Source organism: Coregonus lavaretus (genome assembly GCF_964263955.1).
Source record: "Coregonus lavaretus genome assembly, contig: SUPER_35_unloc_3, whole genome shotgun sequence".
In the NCBI taxonomy this organism is placed as follows: domain Eukaryota; kingdom Metazoa; phylum Chordata; class Actinopteri; order Salmoniformes; family Salmonidae; genus Coregonus; species Coregonus lavaretus.
Window position 1 is genome coordinate 1,171,495 of NW_028167179.1, and position 14,187 is coordinate 1,185,681.

The following is a 14,187-nucleotide window of genomic DNA, read 5'->3' on the forward strand; positions in this document are numbered from 1 at the left end:
CTGATGTCTTCAGATGTTGCCTCATTATATCCACATAAGTTTCCTTCCTCATGAGGCCATCTATTTTGTGATTTTGTGAAGTCCACCAGTCCCTCCTGCAGCAAAGCACCCCCACAGCATTATGCTGCCACCCCAGTGCTTCACGGTTGGGATGGTGTTCTTCGGCTTGCAAGCAACCCCCTTTTTCCTCCAAACATAACGATGGTCATTATGGCCAAACAGTTCTATTTTTGTTTCATCAGACCAGAGGACATTTCTCCAAAAAGTACGATCTTTGTCCCCATGTGCAGTTGCAAACCGTAGTCTGGGTTTTTTAAGTCGGTTTTGGAGCAGTGGCTTCTTCCTTGCTGAGCGGCCTTTCAGGTTATGTCGATATAGGACTCGTTTTACTGTGGATATAGATACTTTTGTACCTGTTTCCTCCAGCATCTTCACAAGGTCCTTTGCTGTTGTTCTGGGATTGATTTGCAGTTTTCGCACCAAAGTACGTTCATCTCTAGGAGACAGAATGCGTCTCCTTCTTGAGTGGTATGACAGCTGCCTGGTCCCATGGTGTTTATACTTGCGTACTATTGTTTGTACAGATGAACGTGGTACCTTCAGGCGTTTGGAAATTGCTCCCAAGGATGAACCAGACTTGTGGAGGTCTACAATTCTTTTTCTGAGGTCTTGGCTGATTTATTATGATTTTCCCATGATGTCAAGCAAAGAGGCACTGAGTTTGAAGGTAGGCCTTGAAATACATCCACAGGTACACCTCCAATTGACTCAAATGATGTCAATTAGCCTATCGGAAGCTTCTAAAGCCATGACATCATTTTCTGGAATTTTCCAAGCTGTTTAAAGGCACAGTCAACTTAGTGTATGTAAACTTCTGACCCACTGGAATTGTGATACAGTGAATTATAAGTTAAATGATCTGTCTGTAAACAATTGTTGGAAAGATTACTTGTGTCATGCACAAATAGATGTCCTAACCGACTTGCCAAATCTCTAGTTTGTTAACAAGAAATTTGTGGAGTGGTTGAAAAACGAGTTTTAATGACTCCAACCTAAGTGTATGTAAACTTCCGACTTCAACTGTAGATAGTTGACTGCTGTGGATAGTTGGATCTTTAAAAGTATTCTTACACTATGATTTTGAACGTTCAAAGCAACTGGGAAATGTCCATAGTAGGCATTGTTGTCACCTTAGCTTGCTACACCACTGCGCGCACACCCGTTGTTACTATGACAACTAGCGTAGCCATGTCAGTAAATGACTGCTGTCGGAATTTGGTCACTTGTAACTTGCTGTTTGGACAGTCAGTATTCCAAAACGGATTGAGCACTAAGGCCTTTAGATCCCTCCCAATGTGTTTTCCAACTCATAAAACTTTTTAGAAAAAGGCTCCCTGCCATTGTCCTCACAAGGTGAGGTATTGAAAGGTATTGAAAACAGGAGTGTCAATAATTTGGACCCCTACTTTTTTGAGAATTGTATTTCTTACTTGTTAAACATACCTAATTTTATGGAGCATACAATATAGCTCAGTATTTGAATGATTTATTTTATACAGTCATTTTTGCTCATCTTTATCAAGGGTGTCAGTAATTTCGGACCCCACTGTAGATGTAACCACACGCTTTTCCCCAATAACTCTCTTAGGTGAAGGACATCTCACTGAAGGCCACAGGAGCTTTGTGAAGCCAGCAGGACACAATACATGGAGAGATGACCAACCCATAGCTATAGATGAGGGGAGTGGAACCTCAACCCAGCATGTTATCGTGATAGAGGTTAGTGTCATAGTGTAACATATAAAAAATGACAGTACATCCAATGTGGCCTGTTTATTTCAGAAAGGCTCCCCTCAGCTTACATGTACATCCTAATGTTTCTGCCATAGGGGAGCTTGTGAGACTTTCCTACGACATTATCTAATTCAACTCATGTACCGACAATAACCTCCGCTCTTCTTGTGTCAGTCTGAAGATGCAGAGGCTGCAGGTCCTGGAGGATCGTCTCTGGTCAAGCAGGAGAGGACTGAAGGTGAGGAGGACCCACGACACAGCAGAGACATCCAGATTGCAGTGTCTGGAGTGGCGCCCCTTCTAGCCATGGAGGACCTCGCCACCGCACCCCAGCCCAGGACCCTATGCAACATCACGGAGGTCAGTGGAACCCTGAATGCCGTCCTCAAGTCAGAGACAGACACCAAGACTTTAACTGTAACACGCAGGCTCTTACACACAGGATCTGACCACAGATCAGATGGAGAGAGACTGCAGCTGGGACCACTGGGCTGTCCTCCTGCTCCTGTCTCAGAGTATTTACTTTATGGTAATCCAAACCTGAGGACGGTTCATTCCCATCGGGACTCAGGTGACATGTTAGAGACTGGCAATGATCTGTCGTGTTCTTATACTACAGAGATGGACCCTGGCAACAAGCCCTTGGGTTTAGAGACACAGACGGATCTGTCTAGAGGGGACTGGAACCAGTACAGAAGTAGTGTATACTCTGAAGGCTTCCTGGATAAGAAAGGGGAGGTTATAGCGGTAGATGAGGTGACTGTGAAAGTGGAGGACGACGCTCTTCTGACATGGAATGTAGACAAGACTCACTTAGGAGAAGGACACTCACAAGGCAGAGATTTCTTAGATTACAGGGAAAGCTTAGAGACAAATCCAAATGTCGTGACCCACTCCCCTTTACACACGCTCAGGGATTGTGACCCAGTGTCCACGTTGATGGGGCCTTCCGATTCACAGAGCCGGGACCGTTTCGATCAGGTATTGAACTCAAAGGACCAAAGGGCCAAGGCTCAGGGAGGGGGAACAACATCAGGCAATAGTAAAGAGAAAAGGTTCCTCTGCATGTTCTGTAACAAAGGCTTCAATTGCCCCCAGAAGGTAGAGATCCACCAGAGGGTCCACATAGGGGTGAAACCCTTCAGCTGTACCCAGTGTCATATGTCTCCTGAGTGGCGCAGTGGTCTAAGGCACTGCATCGCAGTGCTAACTGTGTCACTAGAGATCCTGGTTCGAATCCAGGCTCTGTCGCAGCCGGCCGCGACCGGGAGACTCATGGGCGGCGCACAATTGGCCCAGCGTCGTCCAGGGTAGGGGAGGGAATGGCCGGCAGGGATGTAGCTCAGTTGATAGAGCATGGCGTTTGCAACGCCAGGGTTGTGGGTTCGATTCCCACAGGGGGCCAGTATAAAAAAAATATATATATGTAAGTCGCTCTGGATAAGAGCGTCTGCTAAATGACTAAAATGTAAAATGTAAATATGCGCTTCACCCAGGCTGGCAACCTGAAGAGGCACCAGAGGGTCCACACAGGGGAGAAACCCTTCAGCTGTACACAGTGTCACATGTGTTTCGCCCAGGCTGGAAACCTAAAGATGCACCTGAAGGTCCACATGGGAGAAAGGCCGTTTGCCTGTCCACACTGTGGGAAAAGGTTCTCAGAGAGGAGATGTCTCAGGATACACCTGCAGAAAAAACATTCTACTGAATAACAAAGAAACTGTTCCACTCAATAGCTTCTGATACTTAGATCAAACCCTTCATTAAAGACAAATATGCATTTTCATTATTGTCAGCAGATGGATCCACAGATGCATTTGGAATAATGAGAGTAACAGATTTCAGTGTTGAATATTCCTGTGTAAATATTGCATCCAGACATTGTGTGATACAATGCAGACCACTTGACTTTTTCCACATTTTGTTACGTTACAGCCTTATTTGTAAAATGGATTAAATATATGTTTTCCCTCATCAATCTACACACAATACCCCATAATGACAAAGCAAAAGTAGTTTTTTTTTTTTGTGTGCAAATGTATTTAAAAAAAACGGATATGACATTTACATAAGTATTCAGACCCTTTACTCAGTACTTTGTTGAAACACCTTTGGCAGCGATTACATCCTCAAGTCTTCTTTGGTATGACGCTACAAGCTTGGCACACCTGTATTTGGGGAGTTTCTCCCATTCTTTGCTGCAGATCCTCTCAAGCTCTGTCAGGTTGGATGGGGAGTGTCGCTGCACAGCTATTTTCAGGTCTCTCCAGAGATGTTTGATCAGGTTCAAGTCTGGGCTCTGGCTTGGCCACTCAAGGACATTCAGAGACTTGTCCCGAAGCAACTCTTGGCTGTGTGCTTAGGGTCGTTAACCTGTTGGAAGGTGAACCTTCGCCCCAGTCTGAAGTCCTGAGCGCTCTGGAGCAGGTTTTCATCAAGGATCTCTCTGTACTTTGCTCCATTCATCTTTGCCTCGATCCTGACTAGTCTCCCAGTCCCTGCCGCTGAAAAACATACCCACAGCATGATGCTGCCACCACCATGCTTCACCGTAGTGATGGTGCCAGGTTTCCTCCAGACGTGAAGCTTGGCATTCAGGACAAAGAGTTCAATTTTGGTTTCATCAGACCAGAGAATCTTGTTTCTCATGGTCTGAGAGTTTTTAGGTGCCTTTAGGCAAACTCCAAGTTGGCTGTCGTGCCTTTTACTGAGGATTGGCTTCAGTCTGGCCACTCTACCATAAAGGCCTGATTGGTGGAGTGCTGCAGAGATGGTTGTCCTTCTGGAAGGTTCTCCCATCTCCACAGAGGAACTCTGGAGCTCTTTCAGAGTGACCATCAGTTTCTTGGTCACCTCCCTGACCAAGGCCCTTCTCCCGATTGCTCAGTTTGGCCGGGCGGCCAGCTCTACGAAGAGTCTTGGTGGTTCCAAACTTCTTCCATTTAAGAATTCTGGGACCTTCAATGCTGCAGAAACTTCTTCCATTTAAGAATGATGGAGGCCACTGTGTTCTTGGGGACCTTCAATGCTGCAGAAATTTTTTGGTACCCTTCCCCAGATCTGTGCCTCGACACAATCCTGTCTCAGAGCTCTACGGACAATTCCTTCGACCTCATGGCTTGGTTTTTGCTCTGACATGCACTGTCAACTGTGGGACCTTTATATAGACAGGTGTGTGCCTTTCCAAATCATGTCCAATCAATTGAATTTACCACAGGTGGACTCCAATCAAGTTGTAGAAACATCTGAAGGATGATCAATGGAAACAGGATGCACCTGAGCTCAATTTCGAGTCTCATAGCAAAAGGTCTGAATTTACAAACATTTCTGAAAACCAGTTTTCACTTTGTCATTATGGGGTATTGTGTGTATATTGATGAGAGAAAACAATTATTTCATCAATTTTACAATAAGGCTGTAACGTAACAAAATGTGGAAAAAGTCAAGGGGTCTGAATACTTTCCGAATGCATTGTATATAAGGCATGTATACACTGAGCAAAAATATAAACGCAACATGTAAAGTGTTGGTTTCATGAGCTGAAATAAAATATCCTAGAAATTTACCATCTGCACAAAAAGGTTATTTCTCTCAAATTCTGTGTACTAATTTGTTTTACATCTCTGTTAGTGAGTATTTCTCCTTTGCCAAGATAATCCATCCACCTGACAAGTGTGGCATATCAAGAAATTGATTAAACAGCATGATCAATACACAGGTGCACCTTGTACTGGGGACAATAAAAGGCCACACTAAAATGTGCAGTTTTGTCACACAACACAATGCCATGTCTTAAGTTTTAAGATTATTGTTATAATAAAATGTTTGTATTTTACCCCCCTTTTCTCCCCAATTTCAATCTTCTCGCTGCAACTTCCCTCATTGTAGTAACACCTTTAGCACTGCGATGCAGTGCCTTAGACTGCTGTGCCACTCGGGAGGCCCAGATGTCTCAAGTTTTGAGGGAGCATGCAATTGGCATGCTGACTACAGGAATGTCCACCCGAGTTGTTACCAGAGAATTGAATGTTCACTTCTCTACCATAAGCCGCCTCAGCGGTTTGCTGATGTCAACGTTGTGAACAGAATGTCCCATGGTGGCGGTGGGCTGATGGTATGGGCAGGCATAAGCTACGTACAACGAACACAATTGCATTTTATCGATGGTAATTTGAATCCACAGAGATACCATGACGAGATCCTGAGGCCCGTTGTCTTGCGCTTCATCTGCCGCCATCACCTCATGTTTCAGCATGGTAATGCACGGCCCCATGTCACAAGGATCTGTACACATTTCCTGGAAGCTGAACATTTCCCAGTTCTTCCATGGCCTGCATACTCACCAGACATGTCAGCCATTGAGCATGTTTGGGATGCTCTGGATCAACGTGTACAACTGCGTGTTCCAGTTCCCGCCAATATCCAGCAACTTCGTACAGCCATTGAAAAGGAGTGGGACAACATTCCACAGGCCACAATCAACAGCCTGATCAACTCTATGCGAAGGAGATGTCACGCTGCATGAGGCAAATGGTGGTCACACCAGATACTGACTGGTTTTCTGATCCACACCCCTGCTTTTTTTTAAGCTATCTGTATTCCCAGTCATGTGAAATCCATAGATTAGGGCCTAATTTATTTATTTCAGTTGACTGATTTCCTCATATGAACTGTAACTCAGTAAAATCTTTGAAATTGTTTCATGTTGCGTTCATATTTTTGTTCAGTATATAAGCCTAAAATGTCTGTTATATATTGTGTTTTTACTGTGTAGGCTATATGTTCACACGTCTATTTCATTAATACCATTCAATTACTTTTTATTTCCCATGACACTTTTAATGAGAAAATTAATGCAGTTTACCAAGTTCATGCAGATTTTTAGTTGAGATGTGAGTGTGATTTTCATATGGTGCATTTAAAACTTGTTTGTTTAATAAATACAAAAGGGACTTTTCATTCTAAGACTTTCATTGACTCTTTAGTACGCTCACCCTATTCTGCATACATCCAACAGTGCTTTATAACCAATATACACTTACTGAATAAATATACCTACACATACCCACACACTAACATACATCTACTGTACACGTCAGAATAGGTTAGTCAAGTTTGTCTGATGATGACTTTTGACTTCCTAGCTGACTCATATTTACCCACAACATCATATTTATGTCCACCATGATGGGTTTAACAACAATGAAGTAATTCTGTAACTACAGTATAGGACTCAAACGTAGTGGGGATGGGTAAACACTCCATGTTGAAAGTGTGTTTATTATTGTGTGCGTGTGTACGTACCTGAGGGAGTGTATGTCTGTGTAATCTGTATCACCTGTCTCTTCCAGGAGGAGGAGGGTCCAGAGGTGCTGCTGGTGAAGGAGGAGGGTCTGAGGTACCCTGACGGGACCATTGTCATGGAAGACAACCAGACTACACCTCCTCCTGAAGCCACAGAGGAAACAGCTGAGCAGCACATGACCACACACAGTCTCACTGAGGTGAGCCCACTGTGAACTACTGTCTGAATGGTATTAGGTCAGGGACTGTATCCTCAAAGCCTCTCAGAGTAGGAGTGCTGATCTAGGATCAGTTTAGCATTTTAGATCATAATGAATAAGACTATATAGACAGGTGGGGACCTGATCCTCGATCAGCAATTCTATTTTGAGACTGTGGATACGGGCTCAGGTCTTGATTAATTTAGTCTCAAGTGCGAGACCATTCCTTTCAATTATCAAACCATTAAAGAGTGTAATAGCATTACATTTACATGTTACATAGCAATCCCTCATTGCCCAATCAGAAGATGCTCCATAGCAGGGTGCTCATATCAGATTTCTTGATCCAACATCCTCTCACTCTGTATCTCTTACAGTCAGTAGACATGGAGGATGGGAAGCTTGATCTGCTGCTAGTCAAAGAGGAGACCATAGAAGACGGACCAGAGAGCATTGATCTGCTGAGTGGACTAAAGATGGGGGAGCAAGGTAAGGGATAAATAATATAGCCTACATACAGTAATAGATCTTCAATGGGAATAGTGATGCACCTGGCTATTGTTTTTTTCTTCATTCAAAAAATGAAATCAATACAACTTATGTTTACCTTCAAAAGTTTCAAGTTGTATTCATCGCATGCACAAGTACAGTGACATTCTTAATTTGCAAGCCCTACCCAACAGTGCAGTATTCAATATCAAATAGTATAACTAATAAAATTATATAAAAAAACACAAGAAATAAGAGAGAAAGCTATATACTGGTCAGTGCCAGTAACAAATGTAAAATGTACAAGGATACTGGAGTGTTCGAGGTAGATACAGTGCCTTCAGTTAGTATTCACACCAGTGGCGGTCGGTGCCGTTTAAGATGAGGAAGGATTATTTTTTTTATGAGCATGGCCTTATTTCTATTACAGCATATAGGATGACTGTCATTCATATTCCATTCATCCAGCTCAATGTAACATCGATAGGTTTAGGATACTACATGATACTAATACCCATCATGAGGTTGCTACAAAAGGTCAAGAGAAGAATTTGAGTAATCCAGACAGTTGACACATTCAATACCGCCTTGCACACTCTTGCCTGCATCTAGCTGATCTAGGGTGTGATCATTAGTCCAAGAGTTGCAAATTAGAGTTTCTATTGGACAAATTTAGGTATGTTTATCCCCATTTCGTTCCGTTTGCTTCCGTTTAAGAAATGTTTTTCAACAGAATCAGCGGAATGAATACACTCCTGATCACCGCAAACACAGTTCACTTTCATAGCAGCCACATACAAAAAGCATGATCATTTGCTTGTTGTATAATTCCTACTCGCATCTATGCGCTCTCCTCCTGTCACCTTTTCCCTTCGCTTGTGGACTTCAGTGCACAATACAACAGCTGTATGTGACCAGGCAAGAAAAACTTTCCATGCCAAACCTTCATTCCATAACTGCTAACCGCTACACACAGCCTACATCATTGTCACCTAACATCATAGTCAACAAATCTAGCTACTAGCGTTAATAAACCAGCTACAAACGTTAGTGTACAGCAAGCAGTTTAGCATTTACACCGGCGGGCCCCGGTGGCAATACATTTATAAAACCAAAAGCTTAGCTTGACTTGCCATAGTATCCTTCTCTGTTTGAGCCGGGTGTTTGAGTAGGCTAAACTAACTAGCTGCATTCGCTAGCTAGATAAGTGAAAGTAAAATAAAATAAAAACGAAATAAAGCTAGCTCTCTTCTTACTTCTCGGAAGCTAGCTGTCCTCCGGCTGCACCGTGGTGCTACCCCAGAGAGTGCTGTTAAGGCTACTGTAGACCTTTATTGCAAAACAGTGTGTTTTAATCAATTATTTGGTGACGTGAATATATTTAGTATAGTTTTATCCAAAAATTATAACTTTTTATTGTTTCACTATTTTTATTTTTATGAAATTCACTGAGGAGGTTGGTCCTCCCCTTCCTCTTTTGAGGAGCCTCCCCTGATTCACACCCTTTGACTTTTTCCACATTTTGTTGTGTTACAGCCGTAATTTAAAATGGATTAAATTGAGATTTTTTGTCACTGGCCTACAAACAATAACCCATAATGTCATAGTGGAATTGTGAAAAGCTGAAATATCTTGAGTCAATAAGTATTCAACCCCTTTGTTATGGCAAGCCTAAATAAGTTCAGGAGTAAACATTTGCTTAACAAGTCACATAATACGTTGCATGGACTCGCTCTGTGTGCAATAATAGTGTTTAACATTATTTTTTAAATGACTACCTCATCTCTGTACCCCACACATAGCATTATCTGTAAGGTCCCTCAGTCGAGAAGTGAATTTCAAACACAGATTCAACCAGGGAGGTTTTCCAATGCCTCGTAAAGAAGAGCTCCTATTGGTAGATGGGTGAAAACAGTTGACATTGAATATCCCTTTGAGCATGGTGAAGTTATTAATTACACTTTGGATGGTGTATCAATACACCCAGTCACTACAAAGATACAGACCTCTTTCCTAACTCAGTTGCCGGAGAGGAAAGAAACCGCTCAGGGGTTTCACCATGAGGCCAATAGTCACTTTAAAACAGTTACAGACTTTAATGGCTGTGATAGGAGAAAACTGAGGATGGATCAACAACATTGTAGTTACTCCACAATACTAACCTGATTGACAAAAGTGAAAAGAAGGAAGCCTGTACAGAATACAAATATTCCAAAATATGCATCCTGTTTGCAACAAGGCACTAAAGTAATACTGCAAAGAAATTGGCAAAGCAATTAACTTTTTATCCTGTATACAGAGTGTTATGTTTGGGGCAAATCCAATACAACACATTACTGAGTACCATTCTCCATATTTTCAAGCATAGTGATGGCTGCATCATGTTATGGGTATGCTTGTAATCGCTAGTTTTTCTGGATAAAAATAAACGGAATGGAGCTAAGCCCAGGCAAAATCCTAGAGGAAAACCTGGTTCAGTCTGCTTTTCCAGACACTGGGAGATTAATTAGCCTTTCAGCAGGACAATAACCTAAAACACAAGGCCAAATATACACTGGAGTTGCTTACCAAGAAGACAGTGAATGTTCCTGAGTGGCTGAGTTACAGTTTTGACTTAAATCTACTTTAAAATCTATGGCAAGACCTGAAAATGGTTGTCTAGCAATGATGAATAACCCATTTGAGAGCTTGAAGAATTTTGCAAATATGTTGCACAATTGTTGCACAATCCAGATGTGGAAAACTCTTAGAGACTTACCCAGAAACACTCACAGCTGTAATCGCTGCCAAAGGTGCTTCTACAAAGTATTGACTCAGGGGGGTGAAGACTTATGTAAATTAGATATTTCTGTATTTCCTTTCCAATAAATTTGCTAATACATTTTAAAAACATGTTTTCACTTTGTCAATGTGGGGTATTGTGTGTGGATGGGTGAGAAAATACATATATTTAATCCATCTTGAATTCAGGCTGTAACAACAAAATGTATAATAAGTCAGGGGTTATGAATACTTTCTGAAGGCACTGTATATACATTTAGACAGGGATTAGAAGAAATCCCTAAAGCAAAAATCCCTAAAACACACATTATAAACACCAGGTAATTGACAAAAACAAACCTCCATATGTAGAGTTCTCTACCATGTTTGTAAAGTCTATTTTCTAACCTCTCCCTGCAGGTGGTTGGCTGGAGGCTAACAGAGGAGACTGGGCGGCCATCTTGGATTCCCAGATCCAGACGGGTGCAGCCAAGGACCCAGGAGACAACATCACTGAGCAGGCCAGAACCAGAGGCGACATAGTGGACGTCAGTGGATGGGACAGCGTCTTCAACTCTGGACTTGGGAACAACACTGTTAACCACAACCAGAAACAGACATCCGAACACAAAACAACATCAGAACTTAGTCTCTATGACAACAGACTGTCTGAGACCAGGGAGAGGCGAAGATTTGGTCTGCGAGGACAGGGACGTGTCCGTATGCGGCGGGAGAGAACAGACACAGACTCGGCTAGCGATGCTCCGTCCTGCTCCTATAGTTGTGATGCAGAGAGAATGATGGTGCCTCAGGTTAACCCCCTAACAGGTGCTACCTTCAGCCTGCCTTCTATAGGATCTATCAACTGGAACATGGACCCTGCGACAACACAGACACTCCCTGGCCTTCGTCCTCCTCACACTCTTCTAATGTTAAACCAGACCTCAGACAATGCCAGTGCCTCAACACTAAATGGCTACACAAGCCCATTGACAAATTACATTAGTGGTGATGCTATCATCACATCCGGTGGTAAAGAGAAGCGCTTCTCTTGTTCGTTCTGTGGGAAAGCCTTCAATTTCCGCAAACAGGTGGAGATCCACCAGAGGATGCACACGGGGGAGAAACCATTCGGCTGTCACCTGTGCCGGGCTAGTTTCTCCCACTCGTTCACCCTGAAGAGGCACCAGAGGGTCCACACAGGGGAGAAACCCTACACCTGCCCCCACTGTGAGAAGAGGTTCTCCCACCAGCACCATCTGAAGAGGCATTTGAAGGTCCACACAGGAGAGAGGCCGTTCGCCTGCACTCACTGTGGGAAGAGGTTCTCAGATAGGAGCTACCTCAGGATACACCAGCAGAAAAACCATTCCACTCTATAACATAGAAAGTATCCATTCCACTCAATAGTTTCTGACGTTTAGATCAGACCCTGCATTAAAGACAAAGATACATTTATTGTTGTCAGCAGAAAAATATCCACAAATGCATTTGGAATAACAAGAGTAATAGATTTCAGATTTTCATCCAGACATTGTGTAATATACAGTGCCTTCAGAAAGTATTCACACCCCTTGACTTTTTCCACATTTTGTTATGTTACAACGTGGGATTAAAATGGATTTAATTGTAATTTTTATGTTAACAATCTACACAAAATACTCTAATGTCAAAGTGTAAGAAGAATTCTAACATTTGTAAAACATTTATGAAAAAATAACACTAATATACTGTAGCCTGATTAGTATTCAACCCAGAGTTAATACAGTGCATTCGGAAAGTATTCAGACCCCTTGACTTTTTTTGTTATGTTATAGCCTTATTCTAAAATGGATTAAATCGTTTTTGCCACTCATCAATCTACCCATAATGACAAAGCAAAAACAGGTTTTTAGACATTTTTGCAAATGTATACTTTTTTTTTTTTACTGAAATATTACATTTACATAATTATTCAGACCTTTTACTCAGTACTTTGTTGAAGCACCTTTGGCAGCGATTACAGCCTCGAGTCTACTTGGGTATGACACTACAATCTTGGCACACCTATATTTGGGGAGTTTTTCCCATTCTTCGCTGCAGATTCTCTCAAGCTCTGTCAGGTTGGACAGCTATTTTCAGGTCTCTCCAGAGATGTTCGATCGGGTTCAAGTCCGGGCTCTGGCTGGGCCACTCAAGGACATTCAGAGACTTGTCCCGAAGCCACTCCTGCAGTGTCTTGGCTGTGTGCTTAGGGTCGTTGTCCTGTTGGAAGGTGAACCTTCGACCTAGTCTGAGGTCCTGAGCGCTCTGGAGCAGGTTTTCATCAGGGATCTCTCTATACTTTGCTCAGTTCATCTTTCCCTCTCCTGACTAGTCTCCCAGTCACTGCCGCTGAAAAACATTTCCGCAGCATGATGCTGCCACCACCATGCTTCACCGTAGGGATGGTGCAAGGTTTCCTCCAGACGTGACGCTTGGCATTCAGGCCAAAGAGTTCAATCTTGGTTTCATCAGACCATCAGGTTCTTGGGCATCTCCCTGACCAAGGACCTTCTCCCCCGATTGCTCAGTTTGGCCGGGTGGCCAGCTCTAGGAAGAGTCTTGGTGGTCCCAAACTACTTCCATTTAAGAATGATGGAACCTTCAATGCTGCAGACATTTTTTGGTACCCTTCCCCAGATCTGTGCCTCGACACAATCCTGTCTCGGAGCTCTACGGACAATTCCTTCGACCTCATGGCTTGGTTTTTGCTCTGACATGCACTGTCAACTGTGGGATCTTATATAGACAGGCGTGTGCTTTTCCAAATCATGTCCAATCAATTAAAATTACCACAGGTGGACTCCAATCAAGTTGTCTAAACATCTCAAGGATGACAATGGAAACAGGATGCACCTGTGCTCAATTTTGAGTCTCATAGCAAAGGGTCTGAATACTTATGTAAATAGGTATGTTTTATTTTTTTTGAATAGATTTAAAAACATTTCTAAAAACCAGTTTTCGCTTTGTCAAGGGGTATTGTGTTTAGATTGATGAGGGAAAACATTTATTTAATAAATTTTAGATTAAGGCTGTAACGTAACAAAATGTGGAAAAAGGGAAGGGGTCTGAATACTTTCCGAATGCAAGCCTTGACACAATAGAGACATGGATTGTGTATGTGTGCCATTCAGAGGGTGAATGGGCAAGACAAAATATTGATGTGCCTTTAAAACGGGGTATGGTAGATGGTGCCAGGCGCACCGGTTTGTGTCAATAACTACAACGCTGCTGGGTTTTTCACGCTCAACAGTTTTCTGTGTGTATCAAGAATGGTCCACCACCCAAAGGACATCCAACCAACTTGATACAACTGTGGGAAGCATTGGAGTTTGCCAAAAAGCACCTTGATGATCATCAAGACTCTTGGAAGAATGTTCTATGGACAGATGAGTCAAAAGTATAACTTGTTGGACTAAATGTGTCCCATTATGTCTGGCAAAAACCAAACATTGCATTCCACATTAAGAACCTTAAACCAACGGTCAAGCATGGTGGTGGTAGTGTGATGGTTTGGGGATGCTTTGCTGCCTCAAGACCTGGATGAAGGAACCATGAATTCTGCTCTGTATCATATAATTCTACAGGAGAATGTCAGGCCATCCGTTTGTGAGCTGAA